The 26,300-nt window shown below is 37.1% G+C and overlaps 1 protein-coding gene across 3 annotated transcripts in view; it reads right to left on the bottom strand.

Annotated features, from left to right (window-relative positions):
- COBLL1 (cordon-bleu WH2 repeat protein like 1) overlaps window positions 1-26,300 on the bottom strand; it is a 160,206-nt gene that overhangs the window by 76,393 nt on the left and 57,513 nt on the right. The gene's annotated exons all lie outside the window — the stretch shown is intronic.

Genomic DNA, 26,300 nt, shown 5'->3' with positions numbered 1-26,300 from the left:
TTAAATAAAGGCTGTCTCTTTATTTTTTTTTAAATTAATTAAGTTATTTATTTTTGGCTGTGTTGGGTCTCCGTTTCTGTGAGAGGGCTTTCTCTAGTTGCGGCGAGCGGAGGCCACTCTTCATCGCGGTGCGCAGGCCTCTCATTGTTGTGGCCTCTCTTGCTGCGGAGCACAAGCTCCAGACGCACAGGCTCAGCAGTTGTGGCTCACGGGCCCAGTTGCTCCGCGGCATGTGGGATCCTCCCAGACCAGGGCTCGAACCCGTGTCCCCTGCATTGGCAGGCAGGTTCTCAACCACTGAGCCACCAGGGAAGCCCAAGGCTGTCTCTTTAAAAGATAAAAAAGAAAGATGTGATCTCTCCTGGAGACTGTTCCATATGCATTTGAGAAGAAAGTGTAATCTGCTGTTTTTGGATGGAATGTCCTATAAATATCAATTAAATCTATCTGGTCTATTGTGTCATTTAAAGCTTGTGTTTCCTTATTAATTTTCTGTCTGGATGATCTGTCCATTGGTGTGAGGTGTTAAAGTCCCCCACTGTTATTGTGTTACTGTCAATTTCCTCTTTTAGAGCTGTTAGCATTTGCCTTATGTATTGAGGTGCTCCTATATTAGGTGCATATATATTTATAATTGTTATTTCTTCTTCTTGAATTGATCACTTGATCATTATGTAGTGTCCTTCTTTGTCTCTTGTAACGTTCTTTATTTTAAAGTCTATTTTATCTGATATGAGTATTGCTACTCCAGCTTTCTTTTGATTTCCATTTTCATGGCCTATCTTTTTCCATCCCCTCAATTTCAGTCTATATGTGTCCCAAGGTCTGAAGTGGGTCTCTTGTAGACAGCATATATAGCAGTCTTGTTTTTGTATACATTCAACCAGCCTGTGTCTTTTGGTTGGAGCATTTAATCCATTCATGTTTACGGTAATTATCGATACATATGTTCCTATTACCATTTTCTTAATTGTTTTGGGTTTGTTTTTGTAGGTCCTTTTCTTCTCTTGTGTTTCCCACTTAGAGAATTTCCTTTAGCATTTGTTGTAGAGCTGGTTTGGTGGTGCTGAATTCTCTTAGCTTTTGCTTGTCTGTAAAGCTTTTGATTTCTCCATCAAATCTGAATGAGATCCTTGCCGGGTAGAATAATCTTGGTTGTAGATTCTTCCCTTTCATCACTTTAAATATATCATGCCACTCCCTTCTGGCTTGTAAAATTTCTGCTGAGAAATCAGTTGTTAATGTTATGGGAGTTCCCTTGTATGTTATTTGTCGTTTTTCCCTTGCTAGTTTTAATAATTTTTCTTTGTCTTTAATTTCTGTCAATTTGATTACTACGTGTCTCGGCATGTTTCTCCTTGGGTTTATCCTGCCTGGGACTGTCTGTGCTTCCTGGACTTGGGTGGCTATTTCCTTTCCCATGTTAGGGAAGTTTTCAACTGTAATCTCTTCAAATATTTTCTCGGGTCCTTTCTCTCTCTGTCTTCTCTTTCTGGGACCCCTATAATGCGAATGTTGGTGTGCTTAATGTTGTCCCAGAGGTCTCTTAGGCTGTCTTCATTTCTTTTCATTCTTTTTTCTGTTCCACAGCAGTAAATTCCACCATTCTGTCTTCCAGGTCACTTATCCATTCTTCTGCCTCAGTTATTCTGCTATTGATTCCTTCTAGTGTATTTTTCATTTCAGTTATTGTATTGTTCATCTCTGAACAATTAATTCTTCTAGGTCTTTGTTAAACATTTCTTGCATCTTCTCGATCTTTGCCTCCATTCTTTTTCCAAGGTCCTGGATCATCTCCACTATCATTATTCTGAATTCTTTTTCTGGAGGGTTGCAAATCTCCACTTCATTTAGTTGTTTTTCTGTGGTTTTATCTTGTTCCTTCATCTGCTACATAGCCTTCTGCCTTTTCATTTTGTCTGTTTTTCTGTGAATGTAGTTTTTGTTCCACAGGCTGCAGGATTGTAGGTCTTCTTGCTTTTGCTGTCTGTCCTCTGGTGGATGAGGTTATCTAAGAGGCTTGTGCAAGTTTCCTGATGGGATGGACTGGTGGTGGGTAGAGCTGGGTGTTGCTCTGGTGCCCAGAGCTCAGTAAAACTTTAATCTGCTTGTCTGCTGATGGGTGGGCCTGACTTCTCTCCCTATTGGTTGTTTGGCCTGAGGCGACCCAGCACTGGAGGCTACAGGCTCTTTGGTGGGGCTAATGGCGGACTCTGGGAGGGCTCACGCCAAGGAATACTTCCCAGAACTTCTGCTGCCAGTGTCCTTGTCCCCAGCTCCCACCTCTGCAGGAGACCTTCCAACACTAACAGGTAGGTCTGGTTCAGTCTCCTATGGGGTCACTGCTCCTTCCCCTGGGTCCTGATGCACACACTACTTTGTGCGTGCCCTCCAAGAATAGAGTCTCTGTTTCCCTCAGTCCTGTCAAAGTCCTGCAAACTAATCCCACTAGCCTTCAAGTGGTGATTCTCTGGGAACTCCTCCTCCCATTGCCAGACCCACAGGTTGGGAAGCCTGATGTGGGGCTCAGAACCTTCACTCCAGTGGGTGAACTTCTGTGGTATAATTGTTCTCCAGTTTGTGAGTCACCCACTCAGAGGTTATGGGATTTGATTTTACTGTGATTGCGCCCCTCCTACAGTCTCATTGCAGTCTCTTTGTCTTTGGATGTAGGGTATCTTTTTTGGTGAGTTCCAGTGTCTTCCTGTGGATGATGGTTCAGCAGTTAGCTGTGATTCTGGTGCTCTCACAAGAGGGAGTGAGCGCATGTCCTTCTATTCTGCCATCTTGAGCCACCCCATTATATTTTTGCTTCCTTTTCTCTAAGAAGGAAGGTCCTTATGGAAGGAAGGAAAACATAAATTTCTCTTGATATTTTTCACTGAGTTACAATTTATACACAGAAAAATGTACAAATATAAGTGAATACATTTTCACATATATATACACACTCGAGGAAACCCCACACAAAGATATAGAGTAGGAAAGTGTATCTATACATTAAAAATTAAATATTAAATTTCTCATATCTGTCCCATAAATGTTGCTGCAATTTCAGCTTGTCTCAGGGTTTTCCTAAATATCTTATGTGGGATGTTTATTTTATGCACAGTTAAGAAAGTCAAACATCAACAAGAAGAGAGATGAGAAAAGCCTTCAGTAGAAAAGGGCGTATCAAGGAGGAGATAAAAACTTCATCAAAACAAATAAGCAAAGTTGAAAAACAGGCTTGAAAGCAATGTAAACAATGAGTCACAAGATAGTCAACCATATTATTGGGCACCCACTGTGTTCTCAGTGCTATAGAAAGAATCTGGGTAGATTAAAGAAATACCACATGAGGTCCTCTAATACCAGTAGCTTAAAAATGAAATAAGTCCAACCAAACAATTTCAAAGATATCCTAAATGGACCCTACAAAAACTAACTTAACTGAATGCCTATCTAGTTCCAGGAACTGTGCAAGTGTTTTACATAGATAATCCCCTAACAAGTGTTATCCTTTTTTTAAAAAATTAGTATCTTATTAAATTCTTAAACATTTATAGAGATTAGCAAGTAATTTTTCTCCAAAACAAACTGGAACTTCAAAACCATGACCCAGTGCTCACTTGATGCCCCATTCACTCTGTGCATAGGCTTCTGCTCAGTAGGTAATACATGTCAGTAGCAACTGGGCTCAGCATCATCTACTGAAAGCTTCCTTTGAACTTCATATTTGTTGCCTTGCAGGCAATGTACTGATATATGGAAGAGTTAGTGCCGTTTATGGAAGTTAGTCTGAAAAGGTAAATAAAAAATGTGCTTGACACTACAATTTAAAAATTCAAAAATGATTAAAAAAACATGGGGAGAGAGGACTATGCCAAACTTTTTGGGCTTCTTTTTTCTTTGCCATATAAAAATTAAGTATAAAAAGCCCTATAAAGTTATATTTCCACTTTTTCAAAAGAGGTTAAATACTTATGAAATTTAAGATGAAAAAATCATCCACAATAGACTTGTTTTACTTATTATGTTCTCTGAAACAACAGAATAGTAAATGTAAAAAAAGAAATTTTCTTCTCTAAAAGGAAGTTAAAATGTTCTTAGTTTGCAACCTAGATGTCCTTCAGTAGGCCAATGGACAAATAAACTATGGTATGTTCAGACAATGGAATATTATCCCATTATTTCCATTTTTTCCACTAAAAAAGAAATGAGCTGTTGTCATTAAAAAACATGGAGGAGTCTTAATTTCATATTACTAAATGCAAAGAGCCAGTCTGAAAAGGCTGCATATTGTATAATTCCAACTATATTACATTCTGGAAAAGGCAAAAATATGGAGACAATAAAAAAGACGAGTGGTTGCCAGGAGTTGTGGGGAGAGATGAACAGGTGGAGCACAGAGCATTTTTAGAGCAGTGAAAATACCCTACATGATACTATAAAGATGAATACATGTCATTATGTTTTTGTCAAAACCTGTAGAATGTACATCAAGAGTGATTACTAACGTGAACTATAGACTTCGGGTGATTATGATGTGTCAGTGTAGGTTCAGCTGCGACAACTGTACCACTCTGGTGAGGAATACTGACAATGGGGGAGGCTGTGCATGTGTGGGGACAGGGGTCTATGGGAAACCTGTATCTTCTGCTGAGTTCTAATGTGAACCTAAAACTGCTCTACAAACACTGACTTTAAAAAAAAAAAAAGTTCTTAGTTGGAATGTTTTTTCAATTTTCAAAAGCACGCTAGGTAAGGAACTGAAATGTGGATGTTATAATTATTAAAATATATGCATATATGCATGTTAAACAGTGGGAATGTATATGTCAGCCAAGCAAGCACACTGGTAGATTAACCAACCATAAAATGAAAACAGAAGTTGCTTTCAAGTCACAATCTCAATAATCTACTCTCAAATATGTACTTTGGTAAATACTAAACAGCATTTAGTCATCAGTCTCTGTTAAAGTTTTAAATCTATGTTGAGGAGTAGTGTGTGTTGGCATAAACCGTATTCAAAGGCATAACATTCACTGCATACTGATAAAGAAAAGTCCTTGGAATGGATTTTCCAAGTTAAGTTTCCCAGCTACAAGTTTTGTCAAACACTGGCTAGAAAAACTACTTGGAAATAGTGTCTCACAGTTTAGAAATATTAAAAGCTAAAGTAGCACCTTATACAAAAATTAACCTAAAGTTGATCTAAATGTAGAACATAAAATTATAAAATGTTTAGATCAAAATGTAGGAGAAAATCCTTGGGACTAAGGCTTAGGCAAACGAATCTCAGACATGACATCAAAGACACAATCCATAAGATTTTTAAAATATCAAGAAACTAAACTTCATCAAAAAGTAAAATTTTTGCTCTGTGAAAGACCCAGTTATGAACCTAAAAAGACAAGCCACAGACTGGGAGAAAATATTTGTAAGTCACATAGCCAACAAAAAGACTTATATCCAGAATATAGACAGAGCTCTCGAAACGTGATAGTAAGAAAACAAAGAATCCAATCATAAAATGGGCAAAGGTTTGAACACTTTACCAAAGAGGATGTGAGAAAGAGGCACATGAAAAGATTCTCAACATTATTATCCATTTAGGGAAATGCAAATTAAAGCTATGATGAAATACCACTATGCACCTAAATTAAAACTACTGAAACTATCAAGTACAGACAAGAATGTGGAGAAACTAGATCTCTCATAGGTGACTTGAACAAGGTGAGTGCAAAATGGCACAGCCACTTCGGGAAATGGTTTGGCAATGTAATATGAAGCTACATACTCATACCATATGACCCAGCAATCTATTCCTAGGCATTTACATGAGAGAAACAAAAACTTAGTTTGCATAAAACCTGTATGTCAATGTTTATTGCAGCTCTCCTCATAACATACCCAAACAGGGAACGGCCCAAATGTACTCCAACGTGAGAATGAATAAACAAACTGTGATGCATCCATACAATGGAATACTACTCAGCAATAAAAAAGCAAGCCTTGATACACTCAACATCTTGGATAATCTCAAGGGCATTATGCTGAGTGAAAAAGCCAGTCTCAAAAGGTTACATACCATATGGTTCTATTTATGTGAGTCCCAAAGTGACAGACTTACGGTCATAGAAAACAGATCACTGGCTGCCAGGATTGGAGGCAAGGTGTAACTATTAAGAGTAACATAAGGGGGCTTCCCTGGTGGTGCAGTGGTTAAGAACCTGCCTGTCAATGCAGGGGACACGGGTTCGAGCCCTGGTCCCGGAAGATCCCACATGCCATGGAGCAACTAAGCCCATGCGTCACAACTACTGAGCCTGCGCTCCAGAGCCCGTGAGCCACAACTACTGAAGCCCTCGCGCCTAGAGCCCATGCTCCGCATCAAGAAAAGCCACTGCAATGAGAAGCCCATGCACCACAACGAAGAGGAGCCCCCGCTCGCCGCAACTAGAGAAAGCCCACGCGCAGCAGTGAAGACCCAACACAGCCAAAAATAAAATAAATAAATTTATTTTTTTTAAAAAAAAGAGTAACGTGAGGGAGTTCCTTTATGGTGATGCAACAGTTCTGTATTCTGATTGTGGAATGTCATGCGAATCTACACATGTAATAAAATTTCATAGAATTATAAATCAAGACAAATTTTTAAAAATAATAAAGAATGCATGTAAAAGCTGATGAAATCTAAATAAGGTCTGTACCTAAGTTAACAGTATTGTACCAAAGTCACTTCCCTGGTTTTGATAATGTACTATGGTTATGTAAGACATTATTATTGGGGAAAGCTTGGAGGAAGGCACAGGGAAACCTCTGCACTATTTCTGCAATTTCTTCCAAGTCAAACTATTTAAAAGTAAAACACAATAAAAATATTTCTAAGGTAGTGATTCTCAAAATTCAGTGAGCATTAGAATCAGCTACGGAACTTGTTTCTAATACAGATCTGCTTGGGTGGCCCCATGTTGTACCTTTTTAAATAGAATCTGCATATGGGGTCCAGGTGATATAAACTAGTGGTCCAGCACATTACAGTTTGAGACCCACTGGACTAAAATAAAGGCAAAGGTATTAGAATGATGATCTCCACAATGATCTCCACCAATGATTTCCATCAATATGTATTGTTCTATTTAATGGCTAATAATAAAGAAGTCCTACCTACACAGAACCTCATTCACAGACTATCTTACTGAGCCAAGAGGTTCTCATTTATAGACTCAGTGAAAGACATACATGATCTATTTTAAAAACACAAATACCATTATTCATAACACAAATCTGTTATATCAATACAGAAGTGAAAATGCTGATATTTTAAAAAAACATGTTATTAAAACAAAGGCATGTAGGGAAAACATATTCTCAATAAGAAAAAAGGTCACATTTTTAAATGTCTATAAAAGGTCCTTACCTATGCTTCTAGGTAAAATCACTACTGTTGGCAAACTACACACACATATATAAGCATTAAGGCATTTGATCTAAAATTTCTTTTGTTGGAAAATAAAGCAGTAAAAGATCAACCTAGACATTACTTCATATACAACAAAATAAGAATTAAAACCCAAGAATTCTGCCAAGACTTCCTTCAATTATTCCCTCACTAAGTGGCACAACTTTCAAACCCCGGACCCATGGTTTTTGCTTTTACGTTGGGGGGAGTTCTTTGTGCCAACCACCTGTTAGGCCCCTTTCACCTTTCCTCAGGGAGAATGATTCACAGTTTCCCACTGTCTTCCATCCATCTTATTACCAGGAGAAATGTAGCAATATAACAGAATAAATCAAGTCTTAGAACACCTAAGGCTGCTAATTTCTGAAAGACTGCTGATTTCTATCTTAAACAGTTGCTACAGGCTCCTAAATGCTAGCTTACTTGCTCTCAGCTCTGTGGAAAATTAATTCTTTTGGATGAAGAATTAGTCATTTTCTGATTATGCTCAAATAGTTCAACTGTTTAATAATTACCAAACATAATAATTAGCAAAATCTAGAATGTGGATAGTCTACAATCCAGTTTCTCTAACAAATTGAAAATGTGGGGAAAAAGATGGGGGCGGGGGTAAGAACTGATATAGAATGAGAGATTTAAGTGACAAAACCACCAAAGTAATGTGTGAAACTCAATCCAATTTGGACAAAGAGACTGTTAGAGAAATTTAAATAAAAACTGGGTGTTGGATGACATGCAAAAGGAACTATTAATTCTGTTAGGTACAATAATGGCACAGAAGATATATTTAAAAACAAAAGTCCTTATTACTTCTTCCACTCTACTATTCCTAGTAAGTGCTTCAGGTACGCAAAGATCATCATTTTTCTTTCTAATATCTTTGCCCTCACTCTAACCCATCTCAAGCCCTAGGCAATCACTAACCAACTTTCTGTCTCTATATAGTTGCCTTTTTGGATACTTCATATAAATGGAATCATACAATATGTGTCCTTTTGTGTCTGACTTCTTTCACTGACTATAATTCTTTTGAGGTTCATTCATGTTGTACCATGTATCTGTACTTTGTTACTTCTTGTTACCCAACAGAATTCCATTGTATGAATATACAACATTTTACTTCTCCATTCACCAATTGATGGACATTGGGTTGTTTCTACTTTTTGGCTATTGTAAATAATGCTGCTATGAACATTTACAGGCAAGTCTATACACACCCCTTCTTGGTACATCATTCATGTGAAGACTTCACAACAAAACCAATATAGCCTCTCCCTAGTACTCAGTGTAACAATTCCTCCCAATTCCCACCAGGCACAAGAAAATAGTTTAAAGCCATGATTCCTCAAAGTTATTTGAAGTCACTGGCATTTAAAATGATCACATATTCAGGAAAGACCAATAGATATTCAAGAATTATAAGCCACATGTAGACTGTACCAAACAGAGCTTCAGACACAAATTGATTATCCAAGAAACATTTTGATTATAATTAAAACAGCTCAAGGACCATAAGATTCTGCTTTTCCATTAAGCCATTCTTCTTTCAACTACAGGTCAATGGGTTAGTATAAATATTAAATATACAATAAATATAATGAATAATATAATTAAACATATTTAAGACAAGATACAAAGTAACAATCATTGAATAGACTAACATATCTAACAAAGGAAGAGGTAGTTGGTGTAATGGAAACACAGCATAACTGCATTTAACTTATATACTAGCTTCCTACCTAAACCCAGAAAAGATAAGATTCCCCCATAAGTATTGCTTATACAACAAAGTGTAGTTCCAAACTGTACTTTTAAACTCACACATAAAACTGCATAAATGTATTCTGTATTTTTCTTATATATTTAAAATTTTCACTTGGAGAAAAAAAATCTATCGAGTTTTTAAATATATAAATAGAATAGATATTAATGTTATCTTACAGAAAACAGTTTGAGAATAGACATTTAGGAAAATGATTAAAAAGGAATGCAAATATAACAAAAATCCTTTAACATTTCTAATCAGTAGGTTACTTTAAAAAACCACTTAAAGTGGGAAATCAAAGTTCAAGTAAAACTTAGTCATTTTAACTTAAAATACACAGATAAATTATTCATTGATGTAGAGTGAAATGTTTGTATTTGCAGCTGTGCCCACTGACTAAATTTTCACCTTGTACTTCTTGTATAATTAGCACATAAAGGCTTGCCTTCCGCTTCTAACTTTTTTAAGTAAGCCAAGTATTTCATGACACCTGCAAGCAATTCGAATGCAAATTCCTTGATTTTAGCATTTTATTTCATTCTTTCAGTTGTCTCATTCACATATAATTCAATAGTACCTTTTGTTTGGAGGGGCAGGGTAGCTGGCTCACCAGATTCTTTCTGAAGTATTTAACTTCGCTTTTATAGGACAACTCTCTTAATGAATTCAAATCATGTGTTTATAATATTTAGGTTAATTACATTATTACAATAAGTAACTGGAAAAACAGGCCTTAACAGGTTAGGAAACAGTCAAAACAAGTTTTTGGTAAAACAGAACAAGAGGCATGTACAGGCAATCTAGAAAGTAGCTTAGTGCTTTGGGGGTTCATGGTGCCAGGACAGCCATTCGGCATGTTTTACTAAGGGAATCGAAATCTTACCTGACCCAGTGACTGAGCTGACTAAAATTGAAGAGCTTCTACAGTATTACTAGACATAAGATTCCTGGAAAACTCTGATCCATTCAGTGACAAATCTTTTAAGAAATTGTGACCCAAAACTCAATTTAGTTAGTTCATCCAAACACCTGCAGTCCAAGCAAAAATCACACCAGCTGTCTCTTAATTTCCCCTGAATTTTATAAGACAGATAGTAAAAAATTAGAACACTATGGGTCAGATCAAACATGTCAGAAATGGTACTAATTTTTCTCTCAATAGAATAATAATCTAAACAGTAGTGAGATATAAACACATAAGTATAACTCTCCAGAAACTATTATTTTTAACCTTCTGTAGAAATAATCCCTTTGATCCAAGGAAGAATTACCTAAAACAATTTATTTCTCTTTCCACCCCTGCTTTCTTATTGAAGTATAGTTGACCACAGTGCTTCAGGTGTACAGCAAAGTGACTCAGCCATACACACCACACACAGGTCATTCTTCAGATTCCCCTCCACTACAAGCCACCACAAGACACTGAATATTGTTCTCTGTGCTACACAGCAGGTCCCTGCAGTCCATCTATTTTATACAGAGCAGTATGTATCTGTTAATCCCAAATTCCCAATTTATCCCTCCCCCAGAAACAATTCATTCCTATTAATTAAATGCTTTCATGACTATTTTCAATCCCCAAGTAAATAAAATAATTTAGTAAAGGGAAGTAAAAAATCTATTAAAAATCTTATTTGTGCCATCAAAACTAAAAAATCACAACGAAACTGAAAACCAAATAATATTTATTAACAAAGAATACTGACAGAGATAAAGATCTCTGTGAAAGAGCTGGCCTTCCTATTTCCTTAATCATCTTTAGGTATTTCTTTATTTACTGCAAGCACATAATGGTATACTAAGCAAAGAGATCCCAGTTTACATACTCTATACTTTTCATACAATGACAGTAATGTTCCAATGGCTTACTTTAAATGGTCACAATTCTGACTAGTGATTAGTTCAGATTAGTGAATTCTGATTAGTGAATGAAAGCTCACTGAGTCCAGGCACTTTTACTCTCTGGTTTAGTGCTATATCCTGAAGGATCTAGAATATTTTGGGCACAAAGAAGGTGCTTAATAAAATATTGTTGAATGAATGAATTCTCTCTTTCAGATAGATACACACACACACATAGAGTCAGGTCCTCAAATGTTTTCCCAATTAAAAAAAAAACCTTATTTCTTAGAAACACACTAGGATAGGACATTTGATATATTTGGTATGAAATGACAGTTTCCTTTCACCATTTGACCCTGATTCTCAGAAAACAAGGAAAACTTGTACAAGGACTAAATTATTCCCAATCGTACTAAAATCTGATTGTCTTTAAAGCAATGTATAAAAATAATCTAACAGGGCTTCCCTGGTGGCGCAGTGGTTGAGAGTCCGCCTGCCAATGGAGGGGACACGGGTTCGTGCCCCAGTTCGGGAAGATCCCACATGCCGCGGAGCGGCTGGGCCTGTGAGCCATGGCCGCTGAGCCTGCGCGTCCGGAGCCTGTGCTCCACAACCAGAGAGGCCACGACAGTGAGAGGCCCGCGTACCACCAAAAAAAAAAAAATCAAACAACCACTAGGATTCCTAACATCTATAGCCCTTTAAAACAGTTTTCTCTTCCTCCTCCTGTCTAACATAAAGTCATTTACCTTTTACTAATATTTTCTTACATTGTTAGTCAACTCTTCCAAAGAAATTATTTTATATATATTCTCCTGCAATCATCGGCAAGTAAGAATGTACTTTATATCTCAGTTTGTGAAAAAGGTGAAATTATAGATTAATTAAAATGAGCTCCCTTAATGGAGTAATCATACAGAGTTAAAGGTTATGATACATGAGAAAGAACTCTGCACCAGGAGGTAAAGAAACACTAGTTTCCCACACACACACTCTCATACAACAAGCATTTATTCAGTACCTACACTAGCTTTGGGTACAGAAAAAAATACATCAGTTCCTGTACTCAAAAAATTAATAGTTTATTATTGTCCCATTTTACTCAACTACACATAAAACGTCCCAAATGTTACCTTGTTCTTCCTTTCTCGTTAGGTGTCTTTAGTTTGATCAATCAATGAGCACTGGTAAAGCACCCATTAATAACATCAACAGTGCAATCTATTAAGATACAATGGGCGGGAAGCTATGTATGCATTACGGTTAATTCTTAACAACAACCTTGTGAGTAGCTGTTATCTGTATTTTACAGCATGAGGAACAAATCCCCAAGAGGAGAATTGACTTGTCCTCAGTCACAGTGAGTGAACTGCAGATCTAGGTTTAACCCAGGGTAGTTCATTTCCAAGCCCATCTCCTTTCTCCCATGCCATTCTGTTGCTCAGTCTCCTACTGTGTGCATCCAGCTCTGATGAAACAACAATCGGAGATCTTAAAGTTCTATTTGGAGTGACAGATTGGAAAGAAAAAAACCAACATTGTGTGAACCTATCCAATAAATACAATTTATGGTTACTTTCTTGCGGACAACATCTGAAAGAAGCACTGACTCACCTGAAGAAAACCATGAGACGTGTATGCTAAAGACTAATTCATCAGAACCATGCCTTTGTGCTGGATAAAACCACAGTCCTTTCAAATAAAGGAAATCACCCACATTCTAAAAAGTAAATTTTGTGTCATCTGCCTGATTTAAGCAACCCAGAATACTATTCCAGGCCCTCAAAACTACCATATGTTTCATTTCCACAGAAAGGTAGCTAATGTAGTGTATAAATACTGTAAAATCCATTGCAACTCTTCCTCCTGAGAAACAACAGAAGGAAATGACAAAGAAATATACAGTAGTCTCATTTATATAAACTTTCCCTGAGGAAATAGGTGGAACTAGAAACAAAGGCATATATAACATGCCAAGTACTGGTGGTCAATACAGCACAAAGTCTTAGCAAACATTTTGTTCAAAAATAGCTTTTAGAATATCAAAGCCATTAACAACTTTTTTTTAACACAAGAATTCTGGTATAATAGGTGTGGTCCTGTTATTATAAATGCCAAGATAAAAGAGCTAAAATAATAACAACACATTCACTTTTTGATCCTAAAATAAAAACTAATTGGATATATTTATTGCAGTGATCTCACAAAAAGACCATTACATTCTCCTTTTTGTCCCCCAAATTTCTTAAGCACCATTCCCATGTTATTTTTACATTTAGGAAAACTATAAAAGTAAAAAAAAATAAAAACTAGAAAAGATAAAGAATGTTATTTATATTTTATCTCAAAAGCAAAACGACATCCTTTTACTATTTCTCTTCGATAGACTATTGCATATTTTCATGAATTAGATGAGATCTCTTTTAATGTATTGATATCTGCCCTTCAAGAAATGACAGGTAACTTTGACCAACAACCTTTTTTCCAATTCACTATGAAAACTGGTAAATCATCTTTATGTGATTCCACAAGAGTAATTCTCAAACAAAAAAACCAAGAAACCCTCAATCAAATGTAACCAGTCATCAATTTAATACTCCATCCAATTTTTTTGTTTGTTTAAACAACAGTTTTACATTGTTTTCCAAAGAGTTTCTCTTTGGGGGCGGGGGGGGGGAAGAACAGCTTCGGTAGGTACATTTTTTACAAAGTGAAAACTGTTAACAAACAAGTTACCTTGACAAATAGAATTACCAGGGACTTTCCATATGACTTGAGAGTTCAATGACATAATTGACAATAGGCTGAAGTTCAAAAAAAAAAGGAAAAGGGGGAAAGAGAGTCATTACCAGGGACAGCACTGTGGGAAGGTTGAAACTGTGGGGTTTAGAAAAAATGAGTTTCTAGTTGTACATCTCCATATATAGATATAGACTAACCACTGCAATCTGTCTTTGTACAAATAACTCTCCTCTTTCTTTTGACAAGGTTAATGAGTGATAAGAAGGCATCCACACAATCCATTTAAAGTCATAACTATATAACTCCAAGATTCTGCAGAAAATACCCAAATTTAATTCTAAAGATTAATGCATAATCATTTCAAACATGAACATGGAATATAATTATGCTCTTAATGTTGAATGTATAATGACTTTGTGTTAAATAATTCTATTACTCACCTTAGTTTTTCCTATTCCATCTGATTCAGTAATTTGCTTTCTAAAGAACATATGCTTAGTGGGAGTAAACAAGACACTGGAGAAGTACATTCTCCTCTTCCTTATTAATGGCATCATTAAATCTGCTTATTTATAGACTCAACTATCTGACCTCATGGCCTACATGGATAAATGGATTTGTTTAGTTTTTAATCCTCAGTGTGTGTTTAGCAGCAGTTAACCAGAGGGAGATAATAACAATAACAAATAAGGGAGATAAAATATGATATTGCATTTTTTGTTATTTTGACTTATGTGAACCTTAAGTATGATAAGGTTTCTTTGTGAGTGAAATTGGAAAAATATAAATCTCATGTATTTATTTCCATGGGAAAACTAAATTTGAATTATGCAAGTCAGATTTCTACAAGGTATTTAGAAACATAGCCCTTGTTAAAAAAAAAATATATATATATATATATAAACACTTTGATTCTATCACACAAATTATTTTCCAGATTTAAGATATATTTTATAATAGCAAGTTGATTTATAATTTGAAACATGTAAAATCTTTCCTAGGTACAAATAATTGTTACTTCTTCTCTACTCTCTAAGGTGTTTATAATCTTATCATTTCTAAGAAGACTTCTTTAAATATTAAACATCTATGTTATAAGTAATACTTTTATGCACTGTTGGTGGAAAGGTAAATTGGTGCAGCCACTATGGAAAACAGTATGGATCTTCCTCAGAAAATTCAAAACAGAACTACCGTATGATCTAGCATACGACTTCCGGGTATATATCCAAAGGAAATAAAAAGAGGATATCAAAGAAATATCTGCACTTGCATGTTCATTTAAACATTATTCACAATAGCTAAGATATGGAAACAACCTAAATGTCTATCAATGGATGAATGGATAAAGAAGATGTGACACAGATAGATAGATAGATATAGATATAGATATATTTATAGATATAACCTATTACATATATATAACAGAATACAGTTCAGCTAGGAGAAAAAGGGAAATCCTGTCATTTGTGGCTACATGACTGGACCTTGAGGGCATTATGCTAAGTGAAATAAATCAGACAGAGAAAGACAAATACTGTATGATACCATTTACATGTGGAATCTAAAACAGCTGAACTCAGAGAAACAGACAGTAAATGGTGTTAACCATGGCTAAGGAGTAGAGAAAATAGGAGATGTTGGTCAAAGAGTACAAACTTCCAGTTATAAGATGAATAAGTTCTGGAAATCTAACGTACAACATGGTGACTATAGCCAATAATAATCTATCACATACTTGAAAGGTTTTAAGAGAGTAGATCTTAAATGTTCTCACCATAAAGAAAAGAAATGATAATGGTGTTAGTTAAAGCTACGGTGGTAATCGTTTTGCAATAAATAAGGGTATCAAATCAACATGCTGTACACCTTAAACTTACACAATGTTATATGTCAATTATATCTCAATAAAGCAAGAAAAAAATTGTTTCCACCACAAGACAATGCTAGCTCACATTTTTCATCTTATTTTTTTAAGTCACCAAATCTCCACAGATATTCTACCCCCAAATTTTATCATATACAAAAAGACTCATTTTCACATTTCATCTAAGATTATATAATGCCAGGCTCTATTTAAGGGATGAGGTTAGTATGGCCTTTATTTTATTTTTATTTTTTTAACATCTTTATTGGGGTTAGTATGGCCTTTAAAAAGAGAATAAATATTTTCAAAAGAAAATATTAGACCATTTTTAAAAGCAGATGATTAGAAAATATGAAATTATTTTAAAAGTTTTACAAATCATATTTTCAAATTTTTACAAAAGAAGTACAGTACTCTAAGTGAAGTGATGAGTCAAGCCGTGTTCTTTGGTTAGTTAAGCAAGCAAGGTTATATGTAATCAAGGACCAGCTAAGTCAGAATTTCCACTAGCAACTTTCTTATTCCCATTACATGCTGACAGAGTTAATATTACATTCAGGGTCTGCTCTAAGAGTAATGTGTTAACCATTGGGTTTTTTGCGTGCGTTTTTTTTTAATTCAGGTAAATTTTACTAAATGCTGTTTTTACTCACTACCTAAAGGGGTGTTAATACAGAGAGGTCCCATGCCAGGACGGTATAAGGGAAAGAGCCCAAATCTAGGGATCAAAATGCTTCATTCTAGTTTGAATTTCTCTGTTAAGTAACTTCACACCTCTGAATCTCAGCTTTCTTGTTTACTGATGTTGAATGAAGAAAACATCCAAAGTCTGCTTTACAGGGTTCTTGTGAGTATTAAAAAAGAAAGTGATTAGTACTTTGTAAAAGTGAAAACCCTAGATAAGTATAATTATCATACTGCTTACTGAAATGTTCATGACAATTTGAAGAAATTTTACCACATCTTAAAGTTCGAAAGTTATCAAGAACAGAAATGAACAGCAGTAATTAATTTTATATATACATGGAGTTTAATGAATTATTATATAATTTTTTTCTTCTCAAACAAGCATAAGTCACATCATTGCCCATACATTTAAATGTGTCAAGGAAAAGAAATCAGGTAATTTAGTCTCCAAAACATCAATTCAAAAACCCAAAAAATCTTCAGCCTTTTCTATAAAAATTCTGATGGTTCTCACACACGTTAAAAATTTTTGAGTAATAACAGTTCAAAGGAAAATATTAGACCATTTTTAAAAGCAGATGATTAGAAAATGTGAAATTACTATAAAAGTTTTACAAATCATATATACTTACAATTCTTTCAGAAAGTCTCTATGAAACAGTACTGCTCCTTTGACTATTTACACTTCGAGAATGTTAAACCGACTTTCCTGTCCTGTTACTGACTCTTCTGTTTATCATGTGTGTTAAGTGCCAGGCACTCCTTACCTCTGGCAAATATGTAAAAGAAGGAATTCACTGGTCTTACAAAATCATTCCGGGAATGATCGTGTAACATTTTCACAGGTCCTTTTTCTGAAGAGAATGTGTTTTGCACGGTAGTTTTAAAAGTAACTCCTTACCAAGCAATTTTAAAACCGGAGAACTCAATGTTTTTGTCTCCTTTATAAAGTTATAAATACTTGCAGATTCTCAACATAGGCAATTTTTTAAAAAATTTAAGCAATAACTTACTAGATAATTTAATCATTAGATGGTAGTGTTAAGAAACACATCCATATAATAGTAATGAAAAAATTATTTGTAGATAGTGTGAAGAAATCAGATTCAAGAAAAGATCAGTCATTTAATTTTGTAAAAAGGAAAAAGAAACAGGTAAATTCCCTGCAGATGCTCCAGTTGGTTCAAGACAAGCACCATTTTCTACATGGAAACCCCGATACAGTCAATGGAAGCTGATACTTGAGTTACACGGCTTCACCCCACTAATCCAGAATGATATGAGCCCTGACGTGAATCAAGTGTAATCTGAAAGGGTAAGTTTTATAGTCAGTCCTTTTTTAAATCAAAGTTCATCTTTGCAACAATTCAGATCTTTCTAGGATATTCAAAATCAAATACAGATTATTCAAATAAAAACAAAAGAAACTTTGATCCAAAATTACATGTCCCATTATTTTCACTAATAGAAGCATTATTTTCACTAATAGAAGCATTAGTTCTTCTTCCATATGTGCAATATTGAATCTCACGCAGCTGTAGCCTAAAATAAAACTGAGAACTTCCACTGGGAAGTTCTGGGACTTCCTTTCGGGTTTTGATGAGACTCAGTGTTCCAAGTCTCTAGATATTTTTCGCCAACATCCCTGGCCACAACAAAACCTCTTTAAAAGAGTAACTGTAGTTTCCATCTCTATTTTCTTACCTTGTATCCACTCAGAAGTCCACACCCATCTGGCTGCCACCCCCTAACCCCACTAAGATAAGGCTGTCCTATGCTTTTATCATCACGAGTGATGCTCGTTATTTTGGTGGATATTGAAGAAGAGGCCTCTTCTCCATTCTTATCTCCCTTGACTTCTTCGTAGTATTCTAAACATCTGATACTGTCAGTCCTGAAATCTTTGCCTGGAAGCAGATTCCTACATGTCATACATTCCACTTTGCCAAGACAGTCCCGATTTGCCTTTGTTGTCCCAGCTTTAGTATTTAAAATCCAAATCCCACTCCACCCTCCTTTCACTCTCAAAGGTGTCCCCGGCTGCACAATCAATTGCATGGTCACCCTACCTGGGTACTGCTACCCATTTTCTTTACATCTCCCAGTCGCTATCTAATTAGGCATCCTAAACTTGACAATGCCAAAAGTGAAATCTTTGTCTCTCCTCCCTGAGTCTTTCCCATCTCAATAAACAGCCCCACTCAAGCCAAAAACCTAAGAATTAAACTCGAGTCCTCTCTTTCCCTCATTGCCCACATTTAGTCCGAAATAGATGCTGCATCCATATACTCAATCTCCACTACAACCATCCCAGGTGCACCCACCACCCCCTCCCACCGGCAAAGCCACTAGTCTCCCTGCCTCTGCGCTCACGCCACAATCCAATCTCTTCCAAAAACTTCCACAGTGATCATTTTAAGACATAAACTATCAATTCATTATTCCCTGTTTTAAATCCTCCAAAGGCTTCCTACGGCTCTAAGAATGAATCCCAAAAGCCTCATCCTTGAATGAAGCCCAACAAGACTGGCCCTCTCAGGCCCTCACAGTGCTTTCATAGCCCCCTGTGCCCCAGCAGGCTTGGCTTTCTTGTAGGCCTATTATCCATAAGCCTTCCCAGTCTTAACAGCCTTGCCTTTGCTGTTCCCAAGACCTGGGATGCTTTTCCCTTTGAACTTTCCTCATCACTGAGATCTCAGCTTGTTGTAGACTTTCAAGGATCTCATCTACAGTAGCAAAGCAGTTGCTGTCACATCACCCTATTTTAATTCTCTTCAAAACACATATCACTGTTATTTTTCTTTGTATGTTTTGTTGGTCTGGCTGTCCCCCGCAAAACCAGCTCCCTTCAGAATCTAAATTCTGACAAGAGATACCTTGTCAGTCTTTTCACTGCAGGACATCTCCCAGCCTCCCACAGACACTCAGGCCCAGGCAGGGCTGTGTCCTCAGAGCAGGAGGGTCCCCTGCGAGCACCTCTGCCAACAAGGCCCTTCAGCTCCTGCAACAGAGACCGTACACACCAGGGCTCCTCCACCAGTCACTGTCCCAGTAATTCAGTCTAGGAGGAAAGAAGAAGAGTTTTGGGGATTGAGCTCCACTAGTTTAGATGCAAAACTAAAAGCAAAGTAAGAGATGTGCAGGTGGGAAATGTGGGTCAGGCCTCCATCTGTGGAAAGTTCTCCTGTTGTACTGCTCCTGAGGTGTGAGGCCTGTTGAGAACAAAGCTTGCCTCATGCACTTTTCATATTTTATGGGGTAAAGTTATGATAACTTTTATTCCTTTTTTAGTTTAGGTACATATTTACAGCATCACTCCCCTGTCCTACAATCCAAGCAAAGTGCTACTTTTGCTAAATGTGGGGCAGTCTATCAAGATAGAGCTGACCACCTAGGCTGATTCCCAGCCTAGTCACTAAGTGGCTGTGTGATCCAGGGCAAGTTACTTATCCTCACTCTATCTTAGGTCCTCATCTGTGAAATGGGGTGGTAGTAATGTGTACTCAGGAGTAATATAGAGAAAGTCCTCAGCACAGTGCCTGCAGCACTGAAATGGCAAACACTTATTGAGCTTTCTAATGCCCCAAAGAGAACATAAGCAGACCTTTGTAGTAAACAATTTAGAAAGTAATTCTATTCAATTCCCCCTTTAAAAAAGAGGTAAATCAGTTTAAAATTTTTTTAATTTATAAGTTAGTAGTCAATTTAAACTTAAAGATACACACACACACACACACATATATATATATATATATATATATATATATTTTTTTTTTTTTAAGGGATTCTGAGTGAGTCACATGGAAAAGTTTTGAGATTTTTCATGAGGGCTTTTCCTAGACCAACTTTTTTAGTGTGGCTTCCTCTTGGAAAATAATTAATAATTAAACATTAGTTGAAGAATTAAATATTATTTTCCTTGACTGCCAGGATACTGGGTTATGAGCTCTACAAAGACATCATCACCACAAAGTATGGACAGGAGCTGCAGGACTCCTATTTATTTAGCAACCACTCCACTTTTGTGTATTTTCAGCTTTGTGCCTGATTTAGAAACCTAAATACTGTTTGCCCTGGGCGGTGCTGCCAGTGTCTCCACCAGGCTAAGTAGAAATCCAAAGGCAGGGTAAGCAAAGACATAGTGGAGATGTTGTGTTTTCAAGAAGATACGTTGTCACCTTGTGAGGTCTCTGGGCAAGGGGTAAATATAATTTCCAGTTCATAATGTGTTCTTCCACTTCGTCAAACTCTAGAACAGACACCCTTTAAGAATACCTTGCCTGTGATGTGCATATTTTCCCCTTGGTGTTTCTTTCATCTTGGGAGAATTTTAAATACACATACACCCCTCCAGAATTTCACCAGCGGTGAGTAGTAATATGTTCTCCTCTGTAATATTCTGAACTGCACAATGTTGCATTTTAATTGTAAAAGTAATTTTCACGACTTTAAAATCAGAAACATGAAAACAAGATTCAACACCTTATACGTAGATCACAATGAATAATGCATAGAAAATAGCCATTTATCTACTTTGTATTAAATGATTAGACTTTTTTTAATCAGAAAGTCTTATTTTTTAGGTGCCTCATATCTATATGACAAAAACATCACAATAACGGCCCATGTCCAAAGAAAAGAAGTATGTGGATACTTAAGGAGAGGGGTTGGAACAGTTTTGTGAAAGGGTGCTGAAAATAAAGTTGCTCCTAATGAGTTGTACAAATGTTGGACTAACATTTTAATTTTTAGATAAAGAATGCTTTGACATCATCATGGGGCTAAGGAGCGGCTCACACCCACTGGACACTTATTGCACAGCAGGCTCTTTGTAGAATGCTCCTCAGGCCCCGTTTCACTCTCCTCACAACAACCAACAAACAGGCACTCTGCCTGTTTGCAAGATACTTAAGGATAAGAACTACTTAGAGAGTCTTGTCGATGAAGTAGTACAACTGAGGGGCAAGATTTGAACCCAAGCAGTCTGACTCTAGATCTATGCTCTTGCCCGCTAAACTTAAAGTCAAATTGAATTCCAAATGTGCTCCAAATTAAATCTTCCCACCTGATTTTGTTTCAAAGGGCTTCACTGTGAAAGACTATATCTATAAGCACTCTGTGCTCAAAACGTTTTTTTTTTTAGAAGGCATAAAGGAACTACACGCACAGAGAAAACCAATAAAACAGATACTTTTCAACAGATATCAAGAGCATAACTAGGTATTCAAATGTCACTACTGCTTTTTAAGGAAAAAGTAAAAATGCTTTTCTAAATAAATTGATAATATCATGTATTATCAATGCATATAATTTTTAAACCTGAACAAACTCATATATTATTTTATAATGGTATTTTTTCTTTAGCCTCAGAGAAGACTATACAGTAGAGAAAAAGGGAATTTTTATCCTTGTAATTTAGGACATTTTTTCATTTAGATGATACTTTTAATTCATCTGTTACTCTGCATTGCCTTTTACTTTTTTTTTTTTTTTTTTTTTTTGCGGTACGCGGGCCTCTCACTGCTGTGGCCCCTCCCACTACGGAGCACAGGCTCCGGTCACGCAGGCCCAGTGGCCATGGCTCACGGGCCCAGCCACTCCGCAGCATGTGGGATCTTCCCGGACCGGGGCACGAACCCGTGTCCCCTGCATCGGCAGGCGGACTCTCAACCACTGCGCCACCAGGGAAGCCCTGCATTGCCTTTTACTTTTATGTTTTACAGTTTTAGATTTCCACAGATTACAAAAGTGTGAATAACCTTGATGGCTAGCACAGTTATAGCCGTTCATTCTCAGTATTATAAAAGTTTAAGAAAATGCCTGACCTACTTATTTCCAATTCTGTGAGGTTGTTTTACTCCATTAATAGAATTACTTATGTTTTAATATTAAAGAAAATTTCTAAAATAGAGCTGCTTATCCTTAAATAAACTCTCTATGATGGTTAATGTTTTTTGGGTTTTGGTGTTTTTTGGTTTTGTGGGGTTTTTTGGCTGTGCCGCATGGCTTGTGGGATCTTAGTTCCCCGACCAGGGATCAAACCCGCGCCCTCGGCAATGAAAGTATGGAGTCCTAACCACTGGACCACCAGGGAATTCCCGTTAATATATTTTTTTAAAAAATACTCACCTGATCAGAAAATCAGTCTAACAAACTGAAAAGTTTTATTATACCACTATATAAACTGAGCAATAAGGATCAAACCAGAGTACTTCCATTATTTTGCAAGCTATGACATCGAAGTATATACATCAAAAACCAAACAGAAAACAGATTAGTGGTTGCCGGGAGCTGGGGAGGGAGGATGTGGAGTGACTGCTTAATGGGTATGGGTTTCCTTTTGGGGGTGATGATGAATGTTCTGGAACTGGATAGTTGTGGTTGCACACCACTGTACATGTATTAAATGCTACTACATTATACACATTAAAATAGTTAAAATGGTAAATTTTATGTTATGTGTATTCTATCACAATTAAAAAAAACAGCCAGATATTTTAAGACTATTAACATAACAAGTAGATTTCTGATGAAAGATTTACACCTCATAACAGCAATTAGGATATAAAGCTAACATGTCTATTAATATACCACTTAATCATAATGTTTAACAAAAGTTGAACATATTAGAATGTTTGAAATAGTAAGAAAATCTATTGCAAGTATAAGTTTTATCTCCTAGAAAATTATAACTTCCCAAAGAAAGTTATATATAAAATAAAATGGCTAGGTTTAAAATGTTATCGATAGTTGGGCTTCCCTGGTGGCGCAGTGGTTGAGAATCTGCCTGCCAATGCAGGGGACACGGGTTCGATCCCTGGTCCGGGAAGATCCCACAAGCCACGGAGCAACTAAGCTCGTGCACCACAACTACTGAGCCTGTGCTCTAGAACCCGCACTCCGCAACAAGAGAAGCCACCGCAATGAGAAGCCCGTGCACCGCAATGAAGAGTAGCCCCCACTCACCCCAACTAGAGAAAGCCGGCACACAGTAACGAAGACCCAATGCAGCCAAAACTAAAGTAAATAAAATAAATAAATTTGTTTTAAAAAAGTTATCAATAGTTCAGTAAACTGTCACTTTCCAACATTTTTTTCTTATATTATACAAAGGTAAGATTAGTATGTGAGTATGACGACTATGTATTTTTGGACTTCCACAGCAATAATCCAACAATAGATGCCAACATTCCACAGGTCTCTCAGAAAGGCAGGGTGCATACCTCTCAGGTTGTGGGCCGTGGCCCTGAAAAAGGCCATCCAGTTAATCAGTGTCAGAAACACGTGCCCTGGCTGGGCTGGCCAGAACCAAACACTAAAATCTCTTCCTCCATCTCAGACATTCCAAACACATCAAAGATTAAGAGATAATGGCATCAGACATTCTAATCTTGCAGCAAGAGGTAAGAATGAAGTTCAAACCATCAAACACTACTGATGGGAGTGGATATTGTTACACTCTTTCTAGGCGCCAAACTAGGCCATGAAGAAGAGAAGCAGCAGGTCCAAGTGGACCACTGTAACCTTCTCAGGATTCTTTTCTCTCCTCAACTCATGATGGTTTCTCTCATTTCATAGTGTTCACAGCACTGATCTCTAATTTCATTCATATTAATTTTATGGACTGACTAAAATGCTAAAGTTTCATTTATGTGTGTTTTATATTCCCAAATACACTTTAAGACCCTTGAAGAAGGGAGTGCTATCCCCACAGGCACAGATGCAGAAGCCACACCATAAACTTGACAATACTTATAATCCTAGATTGTCTTACTGTTCTATTTTCAGGTCTGTATTTTGTATCTCTAACTAAATTTTAAGTTCCATTCTTTCAAAATAATTCATAGATATCTCTTTAGTCCTCCCAAGTTCCTTACACACTGCTAAAGCATATAGAAGGTGTTCACATATATAATTATTTTGCATGGCTGCTTCCATGAATTCCTTTGGTGATGTGTGCACATCCATTGTCCAAAGCACTCCTTCTAAAAGGCCAGTTCTTTTTTTTTTTTTTTTTTGCCACATCGTGCAGCATGCAGGATCTTAGTTCCCTGACCAGGGATGGAACTCATACCCCCTGCAGTGGAAGTGTGGGGTCTTAACCACTGGACCGCCAGGGAAGTCCCTAACAAGCCAGTTCTAATGTTAATCCCTCTGAGAAGACATCCCTAACCCATCCCCCTTCCTCCCAGTGGAACATTCTAGCCCCCTGCCCTGTGTTCACTAAGCCCTTAGCAGAGGCCATTCACAAGTAATCAGAGTGCAAAAGCTCTATATGATACTTATGAAGCATTTATCTGTTTCCCTTCCTACACTGTGGATTCCTTTAGGGCAGGAAATTTGTCGTTTTCATTTTTCAATTTCATTGGTACCAGAAGGGTCAATAAATGATTTTTAAAATGATGAATATAAAAAGTAAACAGATATAAAAATAAGGGTATTTAGACATTCATGAGAAAACTTCTAGAGACCCTCATGAATGAATTGAAGTAGTCAAAGATTTAGAGTTGGGTTTTTTTGTTTGTGTTTTTGTTTGTTTTGTTTTCTTAAAGGAAAAAAAACAATAGCTCTTTATGATGAAACAGGGAGAGCCACAACTTCCAGCAGGGGAAGTTACATCAAATGTTTTCCTGTGTGCTAGGAGATCCAAAAGTGAGAGGCAATGCAATTGCTAGTAGTTGCTATGGTAGCAAAAATAAACCTTGTACAGAATTTCCAGTCATCGTTTAACTATGCTATCTACTCGCTGGGGTGTTTTCAGTGGTGTTTGCGCCCAAGAAAGGAAAAATAACATCTGAGGCTTATTCTCCAGGAAGAAAATAGGAAGCTGATATATGGGCAACAGCTGAGGTCTTCCTCAATTAAAACATAGCTAGAGGGGCTTCCCTGGTGGCGCAGTGGTTGAGAGTCCGCCTGCCGATGCAAGGCACACGGGTTCGTGCCCCAATCCGGGAAAATCCCACATGCCACGGAGCGGCTGGGCCCGTAAGCCATGGCCGCTGAGCCTGCGCGTCCGGAGCCTGTGCTCCGCGATGGGAGAGGCCGCGGCGGTGAGAGGCCCATGTACCGCAAAAAAAAACAATAATAAAAAATAAATAAAAACATAGCTAGAGGAAATCCTAACCCCCTCTCCCCAAAAGGCGGACTTTTTACACCAGCCATGTATAAAATAGGAAGCTAATGGTAATAAAGGGACTGAAATGAAGCAGTGACATTTAAAAGATAATACATCTAACTTTTCAGATGAATATTATGTCTTAAGTTCAATTTACAGTTTTCCTAAGTATAAAAATAATTCTAGTTAACAAAGTTGTCCTTGCTGCATGGAGAAATAAATCAAGAGTATTTGAACACATGGGCTTCCCTGGTGGTGCAGTGGTTAAGAATCCACCTACCAATGCAGGGAGCACAGGTTTGAGCCGCGGTCCGGGAAGATACTACATGCCGCGGAGCAACTAAGCCGCTGTGCCACAACTACTGAGCCTGCGCTCTACAGCCCGTGAGCCACAGCTACTGAGCCCGAGTGCCACACTACTGAAGCCCGTGCGCCTAGAGCCTGTGCTCTGCAACAAGAGAAGCCACCTAATGAGAAGCCCACGCACCGCAACAAAGAGTAGCTCCCGCTCGCCGCAACTAGAAAAAGCCCGCGCGCAGCAACAAAGACCCAAGGCAGCCAAAAATAAAAATAAATAAATTAAAAAAAAAAAAAAACTTTCCCTAGACCCATACTTTCTCCAGGCTTCTGGAGAAAGTAAACCCCACAAAATTGCTCTATTATTGATTTCAGATGTTCCTCTCTTATGATTTAGTCTTAATTTCTGTAACAAAATCTGAAATAAACTATTAGAATTTGAAAGTGTAAGAAGCCCTTTTGTTATAGGGAATAAAAATAACAGCCACCGTAATAGACTCTTGTCAGTTGCTTCCTCAATATCTATTTCATACTTCTT

The sequence above is a fragment of the Grampus griseus genome, assembly GCF_964374135.1.
Source record: "Grampus griseus genome assembly, chromosome: 7".
Classification (NCBI taxonomy): Eukaryota; Metazoa; Chordata; class Mammalia; order Artiodactyla; family Delphinidae; genus Grampus; species Grampus griseus.
The sequence above is the reverse complement of the archived record's forward strand: the minus strand, read 5'-3'. Positions and strand labels throughout refer to the sequence as shown.